This window comes from Bombina bombina, chromosome 9 (genome assembly GCF_027579735.1).
Source record: "Bombina bombina isolate aBomBom1 chromosome 9, aBomBom1.pri, whole genome shotgun sequence".
Classification (NCBI taxonomy): domain Eukaryota; kingdom Metazoa; phylum Chordata; class Amphibia; order Anura; family Bombinatoridae; genus Bombina; species Bombina bombina.
Genome location: NC_069507.1, coordinates 89,475,852 through 89,500,013, shown reverse-complemented (window position 1 = coordinate 89,500,013; position 24,162 = coordinate 89,475,852).

The window sequence follows — 24,162 nt, the reverse complement described above, 5'->3', positions numbered from 1 at the left end:
AAGTCTGTCATTTAAGCCAATTTCTCCTCCTTGGAGTCTTAATTTGGTTCTGAGGGCTTTACAGGCTCTTCCGTTTGAGCATATTCCTTCTTTGGACATTTAAATTACTTGGAAAGTATTGTTCCTTTTAGACATCTCTTCAGCTAGAACAATTTTTTTAATTATCTGCTCTTTCTTGTGAGTCAACTTTTTCTGATTTTTCATCAGGATTAAGGTGGTTTTGCTGTCTTCTTTTCAAATTTTTACCTAAAGTTGTGAATTTTAACGACATTAGTAGAGGAATTATTGTCTCTTCCTTGTGTCCTAATACTAAGAATTCTTTGGAGATATTCTTACATTCTTTGGATGTGGTAAGAGTTTTGAAATTATGTTGAAGCTATTCAGATTTCGGAAAGACTTCTAGTCTATTTTGTTATCTTTTCTGGTTTTAGGAAAGGTCAGAAGGCTTCTGCCATTTCTTTGACATCTTGGTTAAAGCTTTTTGATTCATCTTGCTTATGTGGAGTTGGGTAAATCCCCGCCTCAGGGGATTATGGCTCATTCTACTAGGTCAGTTTTTACTTCCTGGACTTTTAAGAATGAAGCTTCTGTTGATCAGATTTGCAAAGCAACGACTTGGTCTTCTTTGCATACTTTTACTAACTTCTACCATTTTGATGTTTTCTCTTCTTCAGAAGCAGTTTTTGGTAGAATAGTACTTCAGGCAGCTGTTTCAGTTTGATTCTTCTGCTTATAACTTCAGTTTTTTTCATTATAAAAATTGAAACTTTTGATTTGGGTAGTGGATTAATTTTTCATCGGAATTGGCTGTCTTTATTTTATCCCTCCCTCTCTAGTGACTCTTGCGTGGAAGTTCCACATCTTGGGTATCTGCTATCCCATACGTCACTAGCTCATGGACTCTTGCTAATTACATGAAAGAAAACATAATTTATGTAAGAACTTTCCTGATAAATTCATTTCTTTCATATTAGCAAGAGTCCATGAGGCCCACCCTTTTTGTGGTGGTTATGATTTTTTTGTATAAAGCACAATTATTCCAATTCCTTAATTTTGATGCTTTCGCTCCTTTCTTATCACCCCACTTCTTGGCTATTCGTTAAACTGAATTGTGGGTGTGGTGAGGGGTGTATTTATAGGCATTTTAAGGTTTGGGAAACTTTGCCCCTCCTGGTAGGAATGTATATCCCATACGTCACTAGCTCATGGACTCCTGCTAATATGAAAGAAATGAATTTATCAGGTAAGTTCTTACATAAATTATGTTTTTGCCCTCCCAGGTAGACTCGTAATACCGGCGCAAAGGAAGTCCCATTGAAAAAGGACTTTTTGAAAGCTGCGGTAGTTACGTTGCGTTACGGCCAAAAAAAGTGTGCGGTGCCCCTAAACCTGCAAGACTCGTAATACCAGCGGTAGTGAAAAAGAGTCTTAACGCTGCTTTTTCATCCATACCGCAAAACTTGTAATCTAGCCGATAATGTTTTAATGTTTATTCTTTGGCACAATTACTTTAACAATAATTTATACTGACTGAATATTTTGCCCTAAAATTTAAAGAGATAGTAAAGTCCAAATTAAACTTTTATGATTCAGATAGGGCATGTAATTTTGAAACAATTTCTAATGTACTTTTATCATCAGATTTGTGTTGTTCTCCTGGTATTCTTAGTTGAAAGCTAAATCTAGGTAAGCTCATATGCTAATTTCTAAGCCCTTTGAGGGCTGCCTCTTATCTAAATGCATTTGACAGTTTTCACAGCTAGAGGGCGTTAGTTCATGTGTTTCATATAAATACCATTGTGCTTACGCACAGCACTAATTGCCTGTATTGCCAGTCTGTCAAAAGATTTGAGATAAGGAGGCAGTCACCCAAAGCTTAGATACAAGGTAATGACAGACGTAAAAAGTATATTTCTAAAACAGTGTTGGTTATGCAAAGTTGGGGAATGGTAAATAACATGTTTGGTGTTTACTATACCTTTAACTCACTGATTTGCCACATTTAACTCTATTGTTTTATTCATTTATTTATATAAACTGAACTGAGCTTTCAATATTGTCATTGAAAATTATAAATGTGTCAGGGATAAAGTCTGGGCAAGAGGCAAATAATTCTTGATCAATTTGTGCCTTTTATCAATTTTGCTTATTTTTTTGGTATCCTTTGTTACAGAGTAATTCTATGTGAGCCCATCTGGCAGCATAGACCTCATAAAACACCGGTGAGAACAAACTTGGTCTATTACTATAAAACCATGTTTAAAAACCACTATGGGAAATACAGTATTGTATTGTTAATGCTATATGGCACAAAACATAGTGTATTTCCCATAGTGTTTTTTAAACATGGTTTTATAGTAATAGACCAAGTTTGATCTCACTGGTGTTTTATGAGGTTTAAATAAAATTATACTGATATTTTTTTCACTGCAAGTGCTGCCTGTGTCATTCTTTTTGATATATATTTATACATATAGGTATCTACTTCTTTACTTTTTTTTTTTAAATTATGATTTAAAAAGAATTGAGTGCACACCTAATGCGTTATATTTTTCTTAAAGTGAATGTAAGTTTTGATGCAAATGTGCCCAGTTTTTAAAAATTTGATTAAAAACAGGGGCACTTTAATTCATCAAAATTTACATTTCACTCGTGTTGTGAAAAAAAACTTACCTTTTAAACTTGACAGCCGCTCCAGCTTCCTCCGGTCGTCGCAAGCCATTTCTGACGTCAGAAATGATGGATCGGTCATCCTCCAATCGCGGCTTCCCCCCCGGGGGAATCAGTGTCTGATTCAACGCCGTGATTGGAGGAAGCTGGATTCCTCATTTTAGACCCAGGAAGAGGCTTTGCGACGGGCGGAGGAAAGCTGGAGCTGCTGTGAAGATTAAAAGGTAATTTTTTTTCACAACACGAGTTAAAGGGACATGAAACCCAAATTTTTTCTTTCATGATTTAGAAAGAGCATACAATTATAAACAACTTTCTAATTTACTTCTATTATCTAATTTGCTTCATTCTCTTGATATTCTTTGCTGAAAAGCATATCTAGATATGCTTAGTAGCTGCTGATTGGTAGCTGCACATAGATGCCTCCTGTGATTGGTTCACCGTGTGCATTGCTATTTCTTCTTTAAAGTATATCTCAAGAATGAAGCAAATTAGGTAATAGAAGTAAATTGGAATGTTGTTTAAAATTGTATTCTCTACCTTAATCATGAAAGAAAATGTTTGGGTATAGTGTCCCTTTAAATGTAAATTTTGATGAATTAAAGTGCCCCTGTTTTTAATCGAATTTTTAAAAACCGGGCACTTTAGCATCAAAATTTACATTCACTTTAATGTTTATAACAATGTTATACATTGTTGCAAACACTGCATGCTCATAAGCTCCTATCAGCCTACATAGGTTTACTATTCAACAAAGGATACCAAAAGAACAAAGAAAAATTGGTAATAGAATTAAACTGGAAAGTTGTTTTAAAATGCATGTTCTATTTGAATCACACATGTTTAAAGGGACACTGAACCCACATTTTTTCTCTCATTATTCAGATAGAGTAGCAATTTTAAGCAACCTTCTAATTTACTCCTATTATAATTTTTTCTTCATTCTCTTGCTATCTTTATTTGAAAAGAAAGAATGTAATTTTAGAAGCAGGCCCATTTTTGGTTCACAACCTGGGTTGTGCTTGCTGATTGGTGGCTAAATGCACCCACCAATAAACAAGCGCTGTCCATGTCTGAACCAAAAATTGTATGTCTCCTTAGCTTAGATGCCTTCTTTTTCAAATAAAGATAGCAAGAAAACGTAAAAAAAAATTGATAATAGGAGTAAAGTAGAAAGTTGCTAATATTTCATGCTCTATCTGAATCATGAATGAAAAAAAATGGGTTTAGTATTCCTTTAATGTTACTGCCCTTTCTTTCATGTAATTGGCAAGAGTCCATGAGCTAGTGACGTATAGGATATACAACCCTACCAGGAGGGGCAAAGTTTCCCAAACCTCAAAATGCCTATAAATACACCACTCATCACACCCACAATTCAGTTTTACAAACTTTGCCTCCTATGGAGGTGGTGAGGTAAGTTTGTGCTTAGATTCTACGTTGATATTCACTTCTCAGCATTTTGAAGCCCGATTCCTCTCAGAGTACAGCGAATGTCAGAGGGTTCTGAAGGGAGTATCACCTATTGAATGCAATGGTTTTCCTCACGGGAGATCTATTTAATAGGTTCTCTGTTATCAGTCGTAGAGATTCATCTACTATCTCCCTTTTCAGATCGACGATATACTCTCATATTCCATTACCTCTACTGATAACCGTTTCAGTACTGGTTTGGCTATCTGCTATATGTGGATGGGTGTCTTTTGGTAAGTATGTTTTCATTACTTAAGACACTCTCAGCTATGGTTTGGCACTTTATGTATTAATATAAAATTCTAAATATATGTATTGTACTTATATTTGCCATGAGTCAGGTTTATGTATATTTCCTTTTGCAGACTGTCAGTTTCATATTTGGGAAAAGCATATTTAGGAAAATATTTTTTCTTACATGGGGTATAGTCTTTTTTATATTGAGTGTTATCTCTTTAAATTTCGCAGGCAAAATTAGGCTCGCGAGGGCGCAAAATGCTGAAGTTTATTGCGTCATTCTTGGTGCGAGAATTTTTTTGGTGTCTTAATTAACACCGAGTTCCTTGCTCAAGGTTGCGTTGTCAATGATGCATGAGTGTCATTTCCGGATGTTGTTAGCGCCAAAAAAATTTCAGTTACGTTGTGCGTCATACTTGGCGCCAAATAATTTAATTATTTAAAACTCCACTCCTATGCGCCTCTTGCCTTTTTCTATGTTAGAGGGCTATGCATTTTTTCCCCATTCCTGAAACTGCCATATAAGGAAATTGATAATTTTGCTTTATATGTTGTTTCTTCTCTTACATTTGCAAGATGTCTCAATCTGATCCTGTCTCAGAAACCACTGTTGCCTGATAACAGTTCTACAAAAGCTAAGTGCATTTGTTGTAAATTTGTGGAGATTATGGCCTCTAGTTATCAAGCTCCGTAAGGAGCTTGATGGCCCCTGTTTCTGGCGAGTCTTCAGACTCGCCAGAAACAGCAGTTATGAAGCAGCGGTCACAAAGACCGCGGCTCCATAACCTGTCCGCCTGCTCTGAGCAGGCGGACACACATCGCCGGAAATCAACCCGATCGAGTACAATCAGGTTGATTGACACCCCCTGCTGGCGGCTGATTGGCCGCGAGTCTGCAGGGGGTGGCGTTGCACCAGCAGCTCTTGTGAGCTGCTGGTGCAATGCTGAATACGGCGAGCGTATTGCTCGCCGTATTCAGCAAGGTCTGGAGGACCTGATCCGCAGTGTCGGATCAGGTCCGCCAGACCTTAATAACTAGAGGCCTATATCTCCAGCTGTGCTATGTAATAGTTGTCATGTTAAGCTTTTACATGCAGAGAATGTGTCCATCAGTAATAGTACTATGCCTGTTGTTCCTTCAACATCTAATGTACAAGATATACCTGTGAATATAAAAGATTTTATTGCTGATGCGATTCAGAAGGTTTTGTCTGCCATCCCGCGTTCTAATAAATGTAAAAGGTCTTTTAAAACTTCTCATAAAGTTGATGAAATTTCTAATGACCAACAACATACTGAATTATCCTCATCTGATGAGGATCTATCTGATTCAGAAGATCCTTCCTCAGATATTGACACTGACAAATCTACTTATTTATTTAAAATGGAGTATACTCGTTCCTAAAAGAAGTGTTGATTACATTGGATATTGAGGAAACTAGTCCTCTTGATATTAAAACTAGTAAACATTTAAATTCTGTTTATAAACCTCCTGTGGTTACTCCAGAGGTTTTTCCAGTTCCTGATGCTATTTCTGATATGATTTCTAAGGAATGGAATAGGCCTGGTACTTCTTTTATTCCTTCTTCAAGGTTTAAAAAATTGTATCATTTGCCAGCAGATAGATTGGAGTTTTGGGAAAAGATCCCCAAAGTTGATGGGGCTATTTCTACTCTTGCTAAACATACTACTATTCCTATGGAAGATAGTACTTCTGTTTAAGACCCTTTAGATAGGAAACTTGAATATTATCTAAGGAAGGCTTATTTATATTCTGGTCATCTCCTCAGGCCTGCCATTTCTATGGCTGATGTTGCAGCTGCATCAACTTTTTGGTTGGAAAGTTTAGCGCAACAGGAAATGGATCCTGATTTGCATAGCATTGTTCACTTGCTTCAACATGCTAATCATTTTATTTGTGATGCCATTTTTGATATTATCAAAATTGATGTTAAATCTATGTCTTTAGCTATTTTAGCTAGAAGAGCATTGTGGCTTAAATATTGGAATGTGGACATGGTATCTAAGTCTAGATTACTATCTCTTTCTTTCCAAGGTAATAAGTTATTTGGTTCTCAGTTGGATTCGATTATTTCAACTGTGACTGGGGGGAAGGGAGTTTTTTTTTGCCTCAGGATAAAAGACCTAAGGGCAAATCTAAAGCTTCTAACTGCTTTCGTTCCTTTCGACAAAATAAGGAACAGAAACCTAATCTTTCCCCCAAAGAATCTGGTTCAAGTTGGAGTAAATCCAAACCGTTTAAGAAACCAAAACCAGCCCCCAAGTCTGCATGAAGGTGCGGCCCTCATTACAGCTCAGCTGGTAGGGGGCAGATTAAGATTCTTCCAAAACATTTGGGCAGATTCTTTCCAAAATCATTGGATTCAAAGTATTGTCTCTCAAGGGTACCGAATAGGATTCAGAGTAAGACCTCCTGTGAGAAGGTTTTTTCTCTCACGCATCCCAGTAAATCCAGTAAAGGCTCAAGCTTTTCTGATGTGTGTTTCAGACCTGGAGCTTTCAGGGGTAATCATACCAGTTCCGTTTCAGGAACAGGGTCTGGGGTTTTATTCAAATCTATTCATTGTCCCAAAGAAAGAAAATTCTTTCAGGCCAGTTCTAGATCTGAAAATTTTGAATCGTTATGTAAGAGTACCAAATTTCAAAATGGTGACTATAATGACTATTCTGCCTTTTGTTCAGCAAGGGCATTATATGTCCACAATAGACTTACAGGATGCTTATCTTCATATTCCAATTCATTTAGAACATTATCAGTTTCTGAGATTCTCTTTTCTAGACAAGCATTACCAATTTGTCAATCTTCCGTTTGACCTAGGGACAGCTCCAAGAATCATTTAGAAGGTTCTCAGTGCCCTACTCTCTGTAATCAGAGAACGGGGTATTAAGGTATTTCCTTATTTGGACGATATCTTGGTTCTAGCTCAGTCTTTATATTCTGCAGAATCTGTCTCAAACAGACAAGAGATGATTAAAATTGGTTTCAGCTTGTTGGAAACTTAAGTCTCAGTCATTCCCTTCAGTGGCTATATGCATGGAAGTTTTAGGTCTCATGACTGCAGCATCGGACGCGATCCCCTTTGCTCGTTTTCATATGAGACCTCTCCAGCTTTGTATGCTGAACCAATGGTGCAGGGATTATACACATATATCACAATTAATATCCTTACATCCCAATGTTTCGACTTTCTCTGATTTGGTGATTAGATCACCATCGTATAGTTCAAGGGGCCTCTTTTGTTTGTCCAACTTGGACTGTGATCACAACAGATGCAAGTCTTTCAGGTTGGGGAGCTGTCTGGGGATCTCTGACAGCACAAGGGGTTTGGAAACCTCAAGAGGCGAGGTTATCAATCAATATTTTAGAACTCCGTGCTATCTTCAGGGCTCTTCAGGTGTGGCCTCTGTTGAAGAGAGAACCGTTCATTTGTTTTCAGACAGACAATATCACAACTGTGGCATATGTCAATCATCAGGGTGGGACTCGCAGTCCCCAAGCCATGAAAGAAGTATCTTGGATACTTGCTTGGGCGGAATCCAGCTCCTGTCTAATTTCTGCAGTTTATATCCCAGGTATAGACAATTGGAAAGCGGATTATCTCAGCTGTCAGACTTTACATCCGGGGGAGTGGTCGCTCCATCTAGATGTTTTCTCAGATTGTTCAGATGTGGGGTCTTCCAGAAATAGATCTGATGGCTTCCCATATAAACAAGAAACTTCCCAGGTACCTGTCCAGGTCCAGGGATCCTCAGGCGGAAGTAGTGGATGCGTTAGCAGTTCCTTGGTGTTACCAACCTGCTTATATCTTCCCGCCTCTAGTTCTTCCAAAAGTGATTTCCAAAATCATCATGGAACAATTGTTTGTGTTTCTGGTAGCTCCAGCATGGCCTTTCAGGTTTTGGTATGCGGATCTTGTTCGGATGTCCAGCTGCCAACCTTGGCCACTTCCATTAAGACCGGACCTTCTGTCTCAAGGTTCGTTTTTCCATCAGGATCTCAAATCATTAAATTTGAAGGTATGGAAACTGAACGCCTAGTGCTTAGTCATAGAGGTTTCTCTGACTCAGTGATTAATACTATGTTACAGGCTTGTAAATCTGTCTCTAGGAAGATTTATTATTGAGTTTTGAAAGACTTATATTTCATGGTGTTCTTCTCATAAATTCTCTTGGCATTCTTTTAGAATTCCTAGAATTTTACAGGTCTTCAGGATGGTTTGGATAAAGGTTTGTCTGCAAGTTCCTTAAAGGGACAAATCTTTGCTCTTTCTATTTTATTTCACAGAAAGATTGCTAAGCTTCCTGATATACACTGTTTTGTACAGGCTTCAGCCCATATCAAGCATGTCATTAAATCAATCTCCTCCTTGGAGTCTTAATTTGGATTTGAAGGCCTTACAGGCTCCTCCTTTTGAGCCTATGCATTCTTTGGACATTAAACTACTTTCTTGGAAAGTGTTGTTTCTTTTGGCCATCTCTTCTGCTAGAAGAGTTTCTGAATTATCTGCTCTTTCTTGTGAATCTCCTTTTCTGATTTTCCATCAGGATAAGGCAGTTTTGCGGACTTCATTTAAATTCTTACCTAAGGTTGTGAATTCTAACAACATTAATAGAGAAATTGTTGTCCCTTCTTTGTGTCCTAATCCTAATAATTCCTTGGAGAAATCCTTGCATTCTTTGGATGTGGTAAAAGCTTTGAAATATTATGTTGAAGCTACTAAAGATTTCAGGAAGACTTCTAGTCTATTTGTTATCTTTTCTGGAACGAAAACATAATTTATGTAAGAACTTACCTGATAAATTAATTTCTTTCATATTGGCAAGAGTCCATGAGACCCACCATTTTTATGGTGGTTATGATTTTTTTATATAAAGCACAATTATTTCTAAATTCCTTTGTTGATGCTTTTTACTCCTTTCTTTTTCACCCCACTACTTTGCTATTCGTTAAACTGAATTGTGGATGTGGTGAGGGGTGTATTTATAGGCATTTTGAGGTTTGGGAAACTTTGCCCCTCCTGGTAGGATTGTATATCCCATACGTCATTAACTCATGGACTCTTGCCAATATGAAAGAAATGAATTTATCAGGTAAGTTCTTACATAAATTATTAGTTTTTTAAAAGAAAACATTTCAAAATAGGCACCTTCTTAGGTACACCTTTGCTCTTCAGTGTTCTCCACAGAAAAGTTTGCCAGCCAGGTGGCATTATGAAGTAGCCAGGTGGGTCAGTGTAATCGTTTCTAATATTATGTCCTTTTCTGCTATCCAAAGTACAAATGAATTGCATAATTTAACATAAATGCAGGGGTGCTCAGTAAAATCAGCCCGGGTGGTGCACCCCTAACAAGGTCCTGGGAGAACACTGCTCTTATATGTCTAGTAACGGTGAATAATGGTCCTAAATTCACCAGGCACAGAAGAATTATATAATGAGATGACCCTGGCAGAGCTACATCTCAAGGGTTTTTATATGTACTGAAGCCCCCTGTCACATGCCATTCAAGTGAATACAAAACATTTTTCACAGCTAAAAAAGCTTTAAAGGGATAGAAAGGTCCAACATGAAATGTGCATGGGACAATTCAAAATGTAAATAGAAGTATTTTTGCATTATACCTCTAGAAAAAATACTTTTAGTAAAAGTTATTGTTTTAAGGGGCATACGCACATATGCTGTAAGGGCCCATGCATCAGCATTCAAACACATCACCTTCTCAGAGAGTCATCACTGGTTTGTATGACGTAAATTAAGTCTTCACTAATGAAATACACCCCAGAGCCAGCTCTCTGAGCAGGCATTGTGTTTAAATCCTGATGCTCTAGTCACAGGTAGCACATGTGCGGATGCTGTTTAAACAGTAATAACTTTTACTAAATGCATTTTTGCTAATGGAAGTATATTGCAAAAAGCGCTTCTATTGAAACATTAAATGCAGCCATGTACATATCCATTTTAACCATCATGATTAAGATAAAACTAAATACAGGTAAAGGGATCGATTTATGAAGCAGCAGCTGCTGCTTCCGACCCACTCCGCTTCAGTTACACCTGAAGCAGAAGTTAGGAAGCAGTGGTCTTAACACCGCTGCTCCTTAACTCGTCCGCCACCTCTGAGGTGGCAGACAGCAATCAGCCCGATCAAATACAATCGGGTTGATTGACACCCCCTGCTAGCAGTTGATTGGCCGCGAATCTGCAGTGGGCGGTATTGCTCCAGCAGTTCACAAGAACTACTGGTGCAATGATTTTATCAATGTGCGGCGGACATGATACTAAACATCATATCATGTCCGTCCGCACAATAGTAAATTGACCCCAAAATGTCAACCTAGTTAAAGGGACACTGAAACCAAATGTTTTCTTTTGTGATTCAGCTACAGCATGACATTTTAAGCAACTTTCTAATTTACTCCTATTATCAAATTGTCTTCATTCTCTTGGTATCTTTATTTGAAATGCAAGAATGTAAGTTTAGATGCCGGCCCAATTTTGGTGAACAACCTGGGTTGTCCTTTCTGATTGGTGAATAAATTCATCCACCAATAAAAAAAATGCTGTCCATAGTTCTGAACCAAAAAAAGCTTAGATTATTATTATTATCGGTTATTTGTAGAGCGCCAACAGATTCCGCAGCGCTATAAACAAAGGGGAGTACAACACAACAATTAAAGGGATCAGATGGGTAGAGGGCCCTGCCAAGAGTTGCACTGTTGTAATCCACTCTTAAGAAGGTGATCTACAAACAGCTGGACTCTTAGGCTTACATGCTAAGGGGGTTCAGGGGATAGCAATGGAGGAGTGGAACTGGTATAAAGTAAGGCTAGCATAGGTTGTATGCATCCTTGAACAGTAGAGTCTTTAGGGAGTGCTTGAAGCTTTTCAAAATTAGGGGAGAGTCTTGTGGGGCGAGGCAGAGAGTTCCACAAGATGGGAGCCAGTCTGGAGAAGTCCTGTAAATGGGAGTGCAAAGAGGTAACCAGAGAGGAGGAGGTCATGAGCAGAGCAGTTTGACACTATGCCCCTAAATGGCAGCAGTTTGCATATTAGCTAACCAGAATGTAGAACTAACAGGAAGTGTGAGAATAATTATTGTGATTTTTAAAAAATATCTATGTATTCTCTCCCAATCTCTTTCTCTCTGTGTATATATATATATATATATATATATATATATATTTGGTAAGCCTTACTCTGTATATGTTTGAAATCTAGGAGGAAGGGAGTCTGGGAGGAAACTATATCATAAATACAAAACCAACATAAGAAAAATCCAGAACAATAGTACATTAGCTGCTGTTCTAGAATAGGGTGATCTGTAGATATAAGCTGTTTACTGTAGAGATTTGTACCTATTGCCTATGACTGAAGTACACCCCAGATTACCTGTACCCTTGGCTAAGAATCTAGAATCTAACTTTGCAGTTTACTCAATGTAAGATACTGTATCTTTATTATCAAAAATTAAAGATGTATAATTCAAACAATTAGCTCATTAGAAACAACTTTATTGTCTGTAAATACTTCTTTACAGAAACGTATCCATTGCACTTGTTATAAAATCCCCCAAAGTGTATGTTGTAATGTTACATTAAAAACCGTAATTGCATAATGGACACCCCCTATTAAGCATCATCTTTGGCAGTCATTATAATTATAATCCATATTATTGCACAATTTGTTTAACCTTTGCAAAGCTTTTGCTTTTGAACAGTTGGTTGCGTAGGAGCAGGGGGTAGCGCTGAATGAGGAAGTCCTCATACAAAAGAACATTCTTACATAAATTATGTTTTTTAAAAGAAAACATTTCAAAATAGGCACCTTCTTAGGTACACCTTTGCTCTTCAGTGTTCTCCACAGAAAAGTTTGCCAGCCAGGTGGCATTATGAAGTAGCCAGGTGGGTCAGTGTAATTGTTTCTAATATTATGTCCTTTTCTGCTATCCAAAGTACAAATGAATTGCATAATTTAACATAAATGCAGGGGTGCTCAGTAAAATCAGCCCGGGTGGTGCACCCCTAACAAGGTCCTGGGGAGAACACTGCTCTTATATGTCTAGTAACGGTGAATAATGGTCCTAAATTCACCAGGCACAGAAGAATTATATAATGAGATGACCCTGGCAGAGCTACATCTCAAGGGTTTTTATATGTACTGAAGCCCCCTGTCACATGCCATTCAAGTGAATACAAAACATTTTTCACAGCTAAAAAAGCTTTAAAGGGATAGAAAGGTCCAACATGAAATGTGCATGGGACAATTCAAAATGTAAATAGAAGTATTTTTGCATTATACCTCTAGAAAAAATACTTCTAGTAAAAGTTATTGTTTTAAGGGGCATACTCACATATGCTGTAAGGGCCCATGCATCAGCATTCAAACACTTCACCTTCTCAGAGAGTCATCACTGGTTTGTATGACGTAAATTAAGTCTTCACTAATGAAATACACCGCACAGCCAGCTCTCTGAGCAGGCATTGTGTTTAAATCCTGATGCTCTAGTCACAGGTAGCACATGTGCGGATGCTGTTTAAACAGTAATAACTTTTACTAAATGCATTTTTGCTAATGGAAGTATATTGCAAAAAGCGCTTCTATTGAAACATTAAATGCACCCATGTACATATCCGTTTTAACCATCATGAAAAGGGGTCGATTTATGAAGCAGCAGTTGCTGCTTCCGACCCACTCTGCTTCAGTTCCGCCTGACGCAAAAGATAGGAAGCAGCGGTCTTAACACCGCTGCTCCTTAACTCGTCTGCCACCTCTGAGGTGGCGGACAGCAATCAGCCCGATCGAATATGATCGGGTTGATTGACACCCCCCGCAAATCTACAGGGGGCAGTATTGCACCAGCAGTTCACAAGAACTGCTGGTGCAATGATAAATTCCGACAGCGTATGCTGTCGGCATTTATCAATGTGCGGCGGACATTATACGCTACATCGTGTCATGTCCGTCGGCACAATAGTAAATTGACCCCAAAATGTCAACCTAGTTAAAGGGACACTGAACCCAAATGTTTTCTTTTGTGATTCAGATAGACCATAACATTTTAAGCAACTTTCTAATTTACTCCTATTATCAAATTGTCTTCATTCTCTTGGTATCTTTATTTGAAATGCAAGAATGTAAGTTTAGATGCCGGCCCATTTTTGGTGAACAACCTGGGTTGTTCTTTCTGATTGGTGAATAAATTCATCCACCAATAAAAAAGTGCTGTCCATAGTCTGAACCAAAAAAGCTTAGATTATTATTATCGGTTATTTGTAGAGCGCCAACAGATTCCGCAGCCCTATAAACAAAGGGGAGTAAAACAAAACAATTAAAGGGATCAGATGGGTAGAGGGCCCTGCCAAGAGTTGCACTGTTGTAATCCACTCTTAAGAAGGTGAGCTACAAACACCTGGACTCTTACTTGCTTACATGCTAAGGGGGTTCAGGGGATAGCAATGGAGGAGTGGAACTGGTATAAAGTAAGGCTAGCATAGGTTGTATGCATCCTTGAACAGTAGAGTCTTTAGGGAGTGCTTGAAGCTTTCAAAATTAGGGGAGAGTCTTGTGGGGCGAGGCAGAGAGTTCCACAAGATGGGAGCCAGTCTGGAGAAGTCCTGTTAACGGGAGTGTGATGAGGTAACCAGAGAGGAGGAGAGTAGGAGGTTATGAGCAGAGCGAAGGGGACGGGAGGGAGAGTATCTGGAGACAAGGTCTGAGATATAGGAGGGAGCAGTGCAGTTGAGGGCTTTGTATGTCAGAGTGAGAATTTTGTGTTTGATCCTAGAGGCAAGAGGAAGCCAGTGAAGGGATTGGCAGAGAGGAGCAGCAGATGAAGAGCGACGTGTAAGGAAGATGAGTCTGGCAGAGGCATTCATTATAGATTGTAAGGGAGCTAGGCGGCAGGCGGGTAGACCAGAGAGGACAGAGTTGCAGTAATCAAGGCGGGAAACAATGAGAGAGTGGATTAAAATCTTAGTTGTATCTTGTGTAAGGAAGTGTCTAATTTTGGAGATGTTTTTAAGGTGAAAGCGGCAGGCTTTAGCCAAGGACTGAATGTGAGGAGTGAAGGAAAGATCTGAGTCAAATGTGACCCCGAGACATCGGGCATGCGGGGTAGGGGTAATGATGGAGTTGTCGACAGTTATAGAGATATTGGGGGTGGAGATTTTGGAAGAAGGGGGGAAAATCAGGTTTGAAGAGATTTAGCTTGAGGTAGTGGGAGGACATCCAGGAACAGATGTGAGAGATGACTTCTTTTTCAAATAAAGATAGCAAGAGAACGAAGAAAATTGATAATATGAGTAAATTAGAAACTTGCTTAAAATTTCATGCTCTATCTGAATCACAAAAGAAAAAAATTTGGGTTCAGTGTCCCTTTAATATAGTTTGACACTATGCCCCTAGATGGCAGCAGTTTGCATATTAGCTAACCAGAATGTAGAACTAACAGGAAGTGTGAGAATAATTATTGTGATTTTTAAAAAATATCTATGTATTCTCTCCCAATCTCTTTCTCTCTGTGTGTATATATATATATATATATATATATATATATATATATATTTGGTAAGCCTTACTCTGTATATGTTTGAAATCTAGGAGGAAGGGAGTCTGGGAGGAAACTATATCATAAATACAAAACCAACATAAGAAAAATCCAGAACAATAGTACATTAGCTGCTGTTCTAGAATAGGGTGATCTGTAGATATAAGCTGTTTACTGTAGAGATTTGTACCTATTGCCTATGACTGAAGTACACCCCAGATTACCTGTACCCTTGGCTAAGAATCGAGAATCTAACTTTGCAGTTTACTCAATGTAAGATACTGTATCTTTATTATCAACAATTAAAGATGTATAATTCAATCAATTAGCTCATTAGAAACAACTTTATTGTCTGTAAATACTTCTTTACAGAAATGTATCCATTGCACTTGTTATAAAATCCCCCAAAGTGTATGTTGTAATGTTACATTAAAAACCGTAATTGCATAATGGACACCCTCCATTAAGCATCATCTTTGGCAGTCGTCATAATCTATATTATTGCACAATTTGTTTAACCTCTGCAAAGCTTTTGCTTTTGAACAGTTGGTTGCGTAGGAGCAGGGGGTAGCGCTGAACAAGGAAGTCCTCATACAAAAGAACATGTGGGCAGTGGACGTACAGTGTCCGCTGACTTTCACACAGAAGGTGGGCGGACAGGTTCCTGACTCAGAAACCTTAGCACACTGTTCAGTACATGGGGCTCATAGTTTTAAGGGACAGTCTACTTGATTTTTTGTATTTTTTTTTTTTAAAAAAAAATAGATAATGCCTTTACTACCCATTCCCCAGCTTTGCACAACCACCATTGTTATATTAATATACTTTATAACCTCTAACTGTTTCTAAGCCCCTGCAGGCCACCTCTTATTTCAGTGCTTTTATTAGCTTTTTACAGCTACAAAGTGCTAGTTCATGTGTGCAATATAGATAACGTGCTCACTCCCGGGGAGTCAGCACCAATTAGTCAAAATACAAGTTTGTAAAAAGCACTGAGGTAATGGGCAGTCTGCAGAGGCTTAGATACAAAGTAATCACTGTGTTGGTTATGTAAAATTGGGGATGGGGTAATAAAGGGATTATCTATCTTTTTAAATAACAATTTTCAAGTAGACTGTCCCTTTAAGTCTGCTCCAGAGCTGCAATGCACAACTGGGAGCTAGCTAGTCACCTCTGGTGAGCCAATGATCAAAGGCATATGTGCATAGCAACTAATCACCAGCTAGCTCCCAGTAGTGCATTTCTATTCCTGAGAAAATAGTACATGTTATAACAGAAGTAAACTGAAAAGTCTCTTAAAATGTTATGTTCTATCCAAAGAATGGGTTTAATTTTGTTACTTGTATATCAGTTTACTATGGCAAGTTCATGGATTGTTTTAGTACTGAAAAAGTCTGAAGAGCTGTGCAGTGGAATCAACGTTTCTTCTTTTTGGCTTCTTCTGCATTTAAAACTTTTAAAGCTGCACTACCGGAACAGGTATTTTGCTTAATGTGAGATAAGCACATAGCTAATTTTGTAGCTCTTTAAATGTGCGCACATATTTAAGTCAATTGGCAAAAAATTGCATGCAGAGTACACATAGTGAGTGGGCATTGTCCATTGCCACATGTAGGTGGGAGCCTACATGGAGTTAGACAATGGCACCGATTTATCAAGTGTCTGGCGGACATGATCCGCTGCAGCGATCATGTTCGTCAGACATCGATAAATGCCAACAGCATATGTTGTCAGGATTTATCATTGCACAAGCAGTTCTGGTGAACTGCTTGTGCAATGCCACCCCCTGCAGATTAGCGGCAAATCGGCCGCTAGCAGGAGGTGTCAATCAACCTGATCGGATGAGATCGGGCGGATTGATGTCTGCCGCCTCAGAGGAGGTGTACGAGTTAATGAGCAGTGGTCTTAAGACCGCTGCTTCTTAACTCCTGTTTACGGCGAGCCTGAAGGCTTGCGTGGAAACGGGTATTCAGGGTCATTCGGCCATTAATAAATCTGCCCCAATGAGTCTAATTGTTAGTGATTAGCAATGGCCACAGAAGTTGAATATACTTATTATAATCCCCTCACTTTCTGTGTAGTACAGGGAGTGCAGAATTATTAGGCAAGTTGTATTTTTGAGGATTAATTTTATTATTGAACAACAACCATGTTCTCAATGAACCCAAAAAACTCATTAATATCAAAGCTGAATAGTTTTGGAAGTAGTTTTTAGTTTGTTTTTACTTATAGCTATTTTAGGGGGATATCTGTGTGTGCAGGTGACTATTACTGTGCATAATTATTAGGCAACTTAACAAAAAACAAATATATACCCATTTCCATTATTTATTTTTACCAGTGAAACCAATATAACATCTCAACATTCACAAATATACATTTCTGACATTCAAAAACAAAACAAAAACAAATCAGTGACCAATATAGCCACCTTTCTTTGCAAGGACACTCAAAAGCCTGCCATCCATGGATTCTGTCAGTGTTTTGATCTGTTCACCATCAACATTGTGTGCAGCAGCAACCACAGCCTCCCAGACACTGTTCAGAGAGGTGTACTGTTTTCCTCCTTGTAAATCTCACATTTGATGATGGACCACAGGTTCTCAATGGGGTTCAGATCAGGTGAACAAGGAGGCCATGTCATTAGATTTTCTTCTTTTATACCCTTTTCTTGCCAGCCACGCTGTGGAGTACTTGGACGCGTGTGATGGAGCATTGTCCTGCATGAAAATCATGTTTTTCTTGAAGGATGCAGACTTCTTCCTGTACCACTGCTTGAAGAAGGTGTCTTCCAGAAACTGGCAGTAGGACTGGGAGTTGAGCTTGACTCCATCCTCAACCCGAAAAGGCCCCACAAGCTCATCTTTGATGATACCAGCCCAAACCAGTACTCCACCTCCACCTTGCTGGCGTCTGAGTCGAACTGGAGCTCTCTGCCCTTTACCAATCCAGCCACGGGCCCATCCATCTGGCCCATCAAGACTCACTCTCATTTCATCAGTCCATAAAACCTTAGAAAAATCAGTCTTGAGATATTTCTTGGCCCAGTCTTGACGTTTTAGCTTGTGTGTCTTGTTCAGTGGTGGTCGTCTTTCAGCCTTTCTTACCTTGGCCATGTCTCTGAGTATTGCACACCTTGTGCTTTTGGGCACTCCAGTGATGTTGCAGCTCTGAAATATGGCCAAACTGGGGGCAAGGGGCATCTTGGCAGCTGCACGCTTGACTTTTCTCAGTTCATGGGCAGTTATTTTGCGCCTTGGTTTTTCCACACGCTTCTTGCGACCCTGTTGACTATTTTGAATGAAACGCTTGATTGTTCGATGATCACGCTTCAGAAGCTTTGCAATTTTAAGAGTGCTGCATCCCTCTGCAAGATATCTCACTATTTTTGACTTTTCTGAGCCTGTCAAGTCCTTCTTTGACCCATTTTGCCAAAGGAAAGGAAGTTGCCTAATAATTATGCACACCTTATATAGGGTGTTGATGTCATTAGACCACACCCCTTCTCATTACAGAGATGCACATCACCTAATATGCTTAATTGGTAGTAGGCTTTCGAGCCTATACAGCTTGGAGTAAGACAACATGCATAAAGAGGATGATGTGGTCAAAATACTAATTTGCCTAATAATTCTGCACTCCCTGTATATTGATGTATAAAACCAAAAAAATGTATAATCATCTAACAAAGAGTTTGTTTTGGACTATATTATATACCGGTATTTTTATTTCATATTGGTATTTTTATAGTTATTTTATATCTTAATTTTCTTTTGTGGGTATATTGATTTTTAGAATAATATACATTGTATACACATTTGGGATTTTATTATTTTGATTATATACCACCTTTAAATGTCTTATATCAGTTTTTCTCAACCCCAACAGGCCAGGTTTTTATTATAGCTGAACCAGTGCACAGGTGAAATAATCAGTTGATCAGTAACCGTGGTTACTACCCTGCTCTCACCCATCAGCTGATTATTTCACCTGTGCACTGGTTCAGCTATAATGAAAACCTGGCCTGTTTGGGGTGCTTGAGGTCTGTGGTTGAGAATCAATATATTATACCACCTATAGACTTTGATGGTGGATCGGCAATTTGCGTGTGTGTGTATATATACATCTGATTTGTGTATTGTAATCACAGCCCGTTGAAACACTGCTATCATGCTGAGAAAATACATTGCTAAAAAAATTTTTATTTGTTACCTTAATAAAAGTCCAGGGGGTCATACTATGAACAAAAATTAAAAGGAGAACAAAAATAAGAAGATATAACACACACAAAGAGTTAAGCATTCAAAAAGAGATGGCGTGGACTGAACCATCCAGCATCAATTTGAAAAAGAATATTATTAGCATACTCTATAGCTTATGGTTATACAGAGTGATAACACAACCCCATATATGTGGAGAAAAATATTGCTCCTTGTGTTCCAGATCTGGGAATTAAAATTGTGATTAATACTTAAAAACTTAATAACAACCTCATGGTCTGCAGCACGTTTAAGTTATATGTGGTCCACAAGTAGAATGTGAGAGTACATTTTACAGTCTTCATACATTTTATCCAATACTATTTACATTGAAACCCACAACTCTTTATAAAATGCAAATTATAACCTACTTCGCCCGATGCCCCGGCCGCTGGCCACCAAGCTAATGTATATTATAACAATCTGTGGGTATATACTGTGTTGTCCTGGAGTGCGGTTTTATTGCTTATTATGTTCCCCCAGGGACCCCTCCGTATCCCCAACAGGAACTGACCAACAGACAAAGTGTTATTATGACATCGATCTAAAAGTAACAACACTATGACATTAATAGTATACTAAAGTACTGATATCTTAAGACGATATCTTGTGGAGCCATGTGGTGTGTAGAAGTTGCTAATCACAACGTGCAGCAAACACAAACCTATTAATAAACAAGTGACTTAAATACAAATAACATGATAACTAGATTAGAGACTGGCATTTTACCAGTTGAAGTTCTGTGTTATGCCTCTAGACTTTATTTACCCATTTGGGATTACTCCAGCGAGATTATGTAAGTCTTTAAACAGGTCATTAGGAGGGTGGTTCCGCAGAAGCAAAGAAGTACTATATGTAGTCTCCGGGTCATATAGTAATTGAAAAGTGTCCAGCACTGCTTGGGCTAGTTCTGGGAGCAATCGATATAGATCAGTGGTGCCCATTATGGCTGCCCACGTGGATAGTAATTTCAGCTCAGCTGCGGCCTCCTGGGGGTCCCCCCCGGTACCTCCTCCATCCACCGCAAATAAGTTATGCGCCTTCTTCCACTGAAGCCAGATAGACCTGCCGGGTGGATCCAAAGTCTCATATCTAGTTGGGCTTGTCTGTTCCAGAGCTGCTGCGTGTGAGCCGTCTGTCATCTTCACTGCCGACCTGACCTGCTGAGATTCACGGGGTAAGATGGTTACCGAGGGCTCCTCTTGTTTGCCTTTCATATCGGGGGAAAACTCTTCAGCATTATCGGCAGGTGCAGGAGAAAGGAGCTTCATAAGATTGTCATACGGAGCCTTGTCAATTAATTGTTGGCACAGTATTTCAAAATTGCGCCATCGTGCTGTAAAGCTATCATGTGCTTCTGTCTCTCCCGAAGTGGCCATCTTGTCCATGCAGTATTAAACGCTGTATGCCTTTTTTACTTTGAATTCAAAAGTAGGGGTTATATAAGTCCACAAATGGATAGCTTCTGGTAACTCAATGCGTTATCGCAAAAGTAAAGTCAGTAGGGCAGATACCTTCTGCCTGCACTGTTTACCCGGAGGAGCCGGGGGAGGTCGTTACCTATTAGTAGGCCGCTGCCTTAGGTCTTACTCGTCCAAACTAAAGCTCCAATATCATAAAAACAACAAACAAATTATATATTATGATCACCGCTGCTTCAGTGACTCTTATATATTAAAATGTATAGGTGTTATAGTTCTTAAAGGCTCTTAAATCGGCGGATTATAGAGAGTTCCTTTAGAGCTAATAGTAAATGCGTCCTATCAGGTACGCTGCTCGGACACGCCCCCCAAGACATTTTTATTTTATATGTATTAATATTATGCTATGAGGCATCTCTTGTTTTCCTTTTGTTATAGCTACACAGAGGCGCCAGGAACGTTGTGCAGTGCAGCCCTAAGATTCTTCTTTTAACACAAGACTATATCCTTACAGCTACTTACTTGTTCTTTCTTCCATACAGGGGATGAGGGTCCACTATTCATTACTCCTGGGAATTACTCTTCCCTGCCACAAAGACGAAGCAAAGATTCCTAAACCCCAAGAGCTCTATAAACCCCTCCTACCTAACTAGAACCTCAGTCTTGTCTTTTCCTCTGCTGGAGGGGGTTGAAGTATGTTGTTGAGGCCCAACAAACAATACAATGTTTGTTGGAAGGATGTATTTGGAGAATAGGTAGTGGCATATTTTTCACCTACAAGGACTTGACCGTTGCCTCCTCCTGTTGGTTCATTTATATATTTCTATTCCAGAGCCTTTGCTGTTGTGTTTCGGCACTGGTTTTGGCTTCCTACTGGTTTCCTCGAGTAGTAGGAGGCTTATTGGTCAGTATTTTATTTTTTATTATTTGGCACTGTATAAGCCTTTTTGGTTATTGATATATATAAATATTTATTATATATGTATATGACCGTTTAAAAGTTTTTTATTATGTATTTTTAAATATACATTATATTTTTGCCTGCGTATATTTTTTAACGCTAAACAGCATTTTGCACATGTATATTTTTAAATGCAGACCAGATTTTTTGATGAACATTGGGTTTTGGGTCTTTGTGATGGCGTATGTTTTGACACATGTTTTTCTTTTTATAATGCTAGATTGACTTCCTCTCATAAGTACGCTATCTAGATGCCAGGTGTCCTGTTTGCTACCACTTCTCTGCTTTAATGATGTTTGAATTTGTAATTTTCTAAGAGTGTCATAAGAGTGGTTAAGTGTTTCCCTTTCTTCAAGAGCTCTAATGGGATTGCTTGCTTTTTCTGCTCTTCTGTATAAGTTCCTTGCAGTTATGCTGCCATCTGACTCTGTCCCTAAATCTGCCTTAGAAGCTGGGTCATCTGAGCACTTTCCTACAAGTTTTAAATGTTTGTATTGTAAACAGCTGAGGTTTTATCTCAGGCTAATTTACGCAAAAAATGTATTAAAGGATCACTCAATGCAGTAGAATTACCTAATTAACAAGTACATAATAAAAAGACAATGCAATAGCTCTTACGCTGAATTTCAAATAAGCAGTAGATTTTTTTCTGACAATTTTATTTTTTCTCCCATTTTCCGGCCCCCTGTATCATGTGACTTAAGCCAATCACAGACTAGTATACATATACCCTGTGAGCTTGTGCGCATGCTCCGTAGGATCTTGTTCCCCAGAAAGTGTGAATATAACAAGATTGTGCAAAATTTGATAATGCAAGTGAATTGGAAAGTGTCTTAAAACTGCATGTTCTCTATCTGAATCATAAATGTTTATTTTGACTTGAGTGTCCCTTTAATTCTTTACTGCATTCTGACCATTCTAGTGCTGCTTTTGCTTCTAAAGGTGTTACTGCTCCTTCTGTTTGTTCCTTACAGGAAAATCCTACTGATTTCTCATCTGGAGTCAAGGATTTTATACGATTTATTGTGTCTGAAATGCTGGCGGCCATGCCTCCTTCAAGTAAAGCTAAAAAAATATAAACAAAGTGTCAGCGCTACTGTAGAAGGGGATATAAATATATAAGATAAATGTGCTAGTATAATAGTACTAGTAAATATAGTATAGGTACACAAAGTATATTGCTTATTCAGATGTGCCCTATCCTGACTTGAAAGTAATTAAAACAGTTAATAGAGTTCCATACAAGGATAAAAACAATACATAAAAAACTGCATGAGAATGTATAAAAACAATAATAATAGCAAGAAGGCAACACCACCTATAAATTTATCAGTCCTCTAGAGGTATTCCTTATTAAGGTGATCTCACCAATGTTTATCTGTAGAAAAAACGATTGCACAGTCTATTCGTTATCCTCTTAAGTCCTCACCAAACAATATGGTGCGTGCAGCTTATCACAGGGTGTATCATCAAAATGTCCCTTAGAAGAAGGCAAACAAGAAAAGAAGAGAGCAACTGGACTCAAGTGAAAAGAGGTTTATTTGTACACTTTAAAAAGCATAAAATAGATATTGTGCGTACGAGATGTATTAAGTATGTGTGAGGCAATACTGTCTTTAAGACTCAATCATATTACCGCTCCAAAAAAACGCCTTTATCCACTGCAGGGTAGTATTCACAGTCCCAGCTGGTTCCCCTGTGTAGTGTAAGGCTTGTCGGCTGCTTGTCTTGGTGAGATACCGGTTCCGGTATACACAGGAAGTCTTTGACAGCGTATCAGACCGCACATACAGCGTATCACCTGTTGCCGCTGTGAGTAAAATCCCCTGCAGTGGATAAAGGCGTTTTTGGAGCGGTAATATGATTGAGTCTTAAAGACAGTATTGCCTGACACGCTTACATACTTAATACATCTGGTATGCAGAATATCTATTTTATGCTTTTTAATGTGTACAAATAAACCTCTTTTCACTTGAGTCCAGTGGCGCTCTTCTTTTCTTGTTTTCCAGCGTTCTCCTTCAAATAAGCATAAAAGGTCAGTTCAGTATTTACCTTCTATTAGCTCTGTCTGTTTCTGGTCATGAAGCTGCTATTTCCTCAGAGGGAGAAGTTTTCTCTGATGATCATGGGTCTACCTCTGATTATGAATTTAAAATATCTACTTATTCATTTATAAATTGAGTATATTCATTCTCTTTTAAAATATTTTTTTCTTACTTTAGAGGTTTTAGATACGTAAGTAGATAGGGACAAGCCTGTTAACCATTTAAATACTGTTTTTATTCCTATAGTTAAATCCTCAGATGTATTTCCTATCCCTGATGCAGTCTCTTAGATTATTCCCAGAGATTGGGCTAAGTCAGGTATTCCTTTTAATACTTCTGCAAGGTTTAAGAAAATGTGTCCTTTACCATCCTCCAAAGTTTAACTTTGGAAAACTATTCCCAAAGTGGATGAGGCTATTTCTACTCTGGCTAAACATACTACTATTCCTATGGAAGATAGTTCTTCCTTTAAAGACCCTTTAGATAGAAAGTTTGAAGGGCTTTTTAGCAAGCAGGTTATGTTTTCAGACC